This window comes from Rhipicephalus sanguineus, chromosome 3, assembly GCF_013339695.2.
Source record: "Rhipicephalus sanguineus isolate Rsan-2018 chromosome 3, BIME_Rsan_1.4, whole genome shotgun sequence".
NCBI classification, from domain to species: Eukaryota; Metazoa; Arthropoda; class Arachnida; order Ixodida; family Ixodidae; genus Rhipicephalus; species Rhipicephalus sanguineus.
Window position 1 is genome coordinate 207,332,430 of NC_051178.1, and position 5,228 is coordinate 207,337,657.

A 5,228-nucleotide genomic window follows, 5' to 3' on the forward strand; every position below is an offset into this window, starting at 1 on the left:
TAGACGTAGCCGTATAACGTTGGTCTCATGTGGTGCAATAGGATGCCGTGAGTGAACGTATTGCTTTCAAGTCGCCTGTAGTCCGTGCCTTCGTCTCTTGCGAGTTTGAGATGTGGGGGAGGGTATAACCTGCGTTCAAGCCCATGGTGTTGCAGCAATGCGCAACAGAAGCGAAAACATCGCACTATAAAGGGATCGCACAGTGCTGCCAAACCGGACGTGCGCGCCTGTCAGTCGTGATGACTGGACGGCGTGCATAATACCTATGCTAATGCTTGTGCCACTCCCTCCGCTGTTGACGTTTCATTTGAGCCGATCGTGTCGCCTTGCTAACCAGCTGTAAAGCTTCAACAGCCGTGCGTGTACGCCGACGAACAACAACACTTGAATTTCGACAGCGCCGTCGTCTTGTTACGAAAAGAATTATTTGCTCATGATTTCGAATTTTCACGCACAGAGGTTTCTGAGAAAGGTTCCCGACTGTCCTTCTTTTATACTACATGCTTCTTCCAGAAATATTTTTATCCGCTTTTAGCTTTTCTTTACTGTTCTACGCCTCTTCGTCTGAAGGTCATTGTCGTCAATTTATGTAGTTTTGTTTCACGACCTATATCGTTTTTCTTTCAATATGTTATGTATTTGTGTTGTCTAGGACCATTCTATGTGATTTAAGATCTCCGCGCCTCTTGAGGACGAGTGTGCATGTGTCAGATGTATGCGTGAGCGACAAGATCTCACTCACGAAATTTTTGTTTTCTTTTTCCTTCGCCATGTGCTCTTGCCTATGTGTCTGCGTGTGTGTGTTTTGTTTGCTTGTTCGTTCGTTCGTTTTTTTGCTTTTTATTTGTTTGTTTCAACATGCTCAAATCACCACCACGATTTCAACCTATTCTAGCATATACATGATGGAGTAGCTGCGTTATCCATCTCTCATACGTGAGCGAGTGTATAAAGGACGTTCTTTCCTTCTTTAGTGAAACGAGCACGTGATTGGTTAACTTCCATTCAATGCTTCTATTCAATATAACTGTTTATTTATCTCGGCTCAGTAAATCGGTTGCAAAAGAATATGAAAATAAAGCATGGTAAAGGCCATGGTGTCATTTCAATCGCGCTCGCTCGCAAGGCTGCGTTTGGTTCTCCGTTCCGTTAAACGGAAATAGGACACCGCAATGACTGATTTCAATGTTACCACATATGGACTATAAATTGCAGGGACGACCAACTCTTTTTTTTATTTATTGTAAATGTACACTCTTTGCCGTTTTTGTTTTTTCTGCCATGGTCGTTTTGGGGCATAGGTCAAACTATTGTGTCGCTCCATTCCAATGTGTCGCAAAAATTTTTTTTCGGTATACTCAGGTTTTTGTGGAGGAAATTAAAAACTGAAAAGGTCTCTTATGCATTGACATGAGACGACTCGAAGGCGAAAGCCTGTGATGACAGTGGTGCGCGTTAGGTGCATGTTTGAAAAGTGCGCGACGTGAAAAGAAGGCTGAAGGCACGTGCGGGATTCCCTATACAAAAACGACGACGTCGAGGACCGTGGCGCGTAAGAGCGCGAGGCGCAAGAAGGAAAATAAAAAGTAAACAAGATCCAATGCGGTAAAAACACGGAGCTACCCGAAGCCAATAGATGACCACCACGCAGTTCCTCAGCGCCAATCAGAAGAAAACAAGTGTGCCTGAGGTCGAGGAAAGCCTGGAAGACTGAGAATTGGCAGTTCGAGGCGAACGGGACAGCAAGGCGGTAGCCGGGCGCTGAAGACGGGCAGTCGGGTTACGGACCCGAGCCTTCAGGACTTCACCCGGCCGGAACCTTCGGACCGCGGCGTCCAGGGAGGGCGAACCTCAACGGTTCGTCCGTTCGAGAGCAAGGCCTGCTGATCCCGGTGCAGGCAAAGCAACGGCAGTTGGGCTTCGGGCCCGAGTCTTGCATCGAGCCGCCTCATCGGGCTAATCTTGGCTTCGCCCTACATCGCCGAGCATCGACCGCCCCCTCGTCAACACCAGGCAGACCCGTCGACTCTACGGTTCTCCATCCAAGCCTCCGTTAGTGGGTGAGAGCAGACTTTCTTCCCCGCTTTGATCTTCAACCGCGCCGGAACTATACCGCGTAACTTAAAACTTTGAACTTGTGCTCTGTTTGTGATTAAGAGAGTTTTGCCGCGTGAAGTGAACCTTTTGTTCAGTGTTTAGTGTTTTGTAGATCTTTTTTTTCCTCTCTAATGGTTTATTAAAGTTTTTTTTGTGTGTTTAAACCAACGGCTTCGTCCCTGACAAAGCTCTCCGACGCTCACGTCGTAAAAAGAGCTGTCGAAAACAGAAAAAGAAAGAACCTGCATCACAAATTGGCGTCCGCAGCGACAGGACGAAGCCGTTTGTTTTTCATTTTGGGTTTCGGACGCGGTTTAAATCATGACGAACATGCGGGAGCTAATGGCGTTGGCGGAACGTATGGGGATTGAAGGGGCGGAGTTCAAAGCTTGGTACGATGAGAAGGAGGCACAAGCGCGAGAGGAACGGGCTGCGGAACGCGAAGCTAAGAAGGAACAACTCGAACTGGAGACACGTGCCAAGAAGGAACAACTCGAACTGGAGACACGTGCCAAGAAGGAGCAGCTGGAAATGGAGAACCAGAACTTGCTATTGCGTCTCAAAGTCGCCGAAGCTGAGGGCAACCGTGTAGAGACAAGAGCGGGTGACCAAGCGCAGGGATCGAGCGTTCCATGCATTGTGAATCCTCACAATTTTATACCGGGATTTAATGAAAGCCGGGACGACTTGGACGCCTACTTAAAGAGGTTCGAGAGGGTCGCCACCGGTCAAGAATGGCCTAGAGACAAATGGGCCACGGCTCTAAGTTTATGCTTGAGCGGAGAAGCCTTAAAGGTGTTTGGAAGGCTGTCACCAGAGGATTCCCTCGACTACGATAAAGCCAAGTTGGCGTTGCTTCAGCGTTTCCGTTTTACGGCAGAAGGCTACCGGGAAAAGTTCCGACAAAGCAAGCCACAGGACGGTGAAACGGGCAAGCAGTACGCAACTAGGCTACTGAGTTTTTTCGATCGTTGGGTCGAAATGTCCAAGACCGAGAAGGAGTATTCGGCTCTTCGTAACTTAATAGTTACGGAACAGTTCTTAAGCAACTGTCATCAACGGTTGGCGCTATTCTTGCGTGAAAAGAGTTACAGCAAGTTGGAGGACCTGGCAGAGGCCTCCGACAATTTTTTGGAAGCTCAGAGGCAACCCAACTTGCTAGTATTCCGTGAAAAAACGGAGAACAAGAACTCAGAAAAAATTGGAGGTTCATCTGAGAGAGGTTCAGTGCACTGTTTTGTATGTGGCAAGATGGGTCACGGCGTCGGAATGCCGATCGAAGCTCAAGCAACCTTTTTGCGGATATTGCCACAAGACAGGGCATGATAACAAGACCTGCTCAAAGAAGAACGGACCAGCCAACAAGACCTCATGCCTTTTGTCGCCAGAAGAGTCCGCAAGAGAACATAACCAGACGCTGGATAAGCAAGAGGACGTGGCTGGCGCGGTGAAAATTCACCCGAAGTTCGCAGCCCACCACATGCCCGTGTTACAGGGTAGAATCTTCGGCCAGACTGTCTCAGTATTGCGAGATACGGGTAGCAACACGCTGGTGGTGCGTCGTTCTTTGGTACCCGATGAAGCTCTGACTGGTACTACCGCTACGCTGTTCTTAGCCGATGGCAGCAGCATCACCGTTCCTGAGGCAGAGGTGGAGATTCATTCACCTTATTTTTCTGGTACATCTATCGTCAAATGCATGGTAAAACCTCTGTATGACATTATCGTCGGAAACGTACCAGGTTCACGAGAAGTCCATGACCCCGATAAGAAGTGGGAAGAAAGAAGTGTGGGGAGACCCAACTCCAAATGTATCGCAAGTGGAAAAGAAACAGAGGGAGAAGGCGGTTTTCTTGAATCCTTGGTTGTCGGTGTGAAAAGCAGAGAGCAACGACCGGCCTCTTCCAAGAGCGATGTATGCGCCTTGAAAATGACCAGAAAGGATCTTGGCGCCGCCCAAAAGGAGGACAAGACCTTAGATTGTTGCAGGAACAAAGTAGGCCAAGTACTACAAGGAAGATCAGAGTCCTACTCGTTCCAAATAGAAAAGGGGGTGCTATACCGCTATTACCGGCTACCTTCTGGTAAAATGATCCAACAAGTAGTAGTGCCACAAAGACTGCGTGGACAAGTGCTTACTTTGGCGCACGAAACATTGATGTCGGGGCACCAAGGAATAAAGAGAACAATTGATCGTGTTCTACAATCCTTTTATTGGCCGGGAGTCCAAGAAGCAGTGAGAAGATACGTGCGCTCTTGCGACACATGCCAGCGAACATATCCCAAGAGCCAAGTGGGCAAGGCACCTCTCGGTCGCATGCCGTTGATAGACACGCCATTCGAAAGAGTGGCAGTGGATATCATCGGTCCCTTAAAGCCAATATCACATATGGGTAACCGCTATATATTGACATTAGTGGACTTCGCCACTAGATACCCCGATGCGATAGCCCTGCCATCCATCGATTCGGCCACAGTAGCCGAGGGATTGATAGAGATGTTTTCTAGAATTGGGTTCCCACGTGAAGTACTGTGCGATCAAGCATCATGCTTCACATCAGAGCTAATGAGAGAAGTCAATGACTTGTTGGCGATCAAGCATCTCAGCTCCACTCCCTATCCCCCATATGTAATGGGTTAGTGGAACGGTTTAATGGCACACTGAAGCAAATGTTACGTAAATTGTGCCAAGAGGAACCTAAGTCATGGGACCGGTTATTAGCACCACTCTTGTTTGCGTATCGGGAAGTCCCGCAAGCCAGTCTGGGATTTTCGCCTTTCGAGCTGATCTACGGTAGACATGTTCGGGGTCCTCTTAGTCTGCTGAAGGAGTTATGGACCGGAGACCACCAAAGCGAAGAGGTAAAGACAACATATGGATATGTCTTGGATCTCAGAGATCGACTGGAAAAAACATTACAGTTGGCGCAAGAGAACCTGTCACGAGCTAAAGTAACTCAAAAGAAATACTACGACCGGGGAAGTCGAATACGTCGGCTAAAGGTTGGAGACCGCGCCCTTATACTACTTCCCACGACGGAAAACAAACTGCTAATGCATTGGAAGGGGCCCTTCATGGTCACAGGAAAGAAAGGTAACTTCGACTACTGGCTGGACATGGGACATACGAC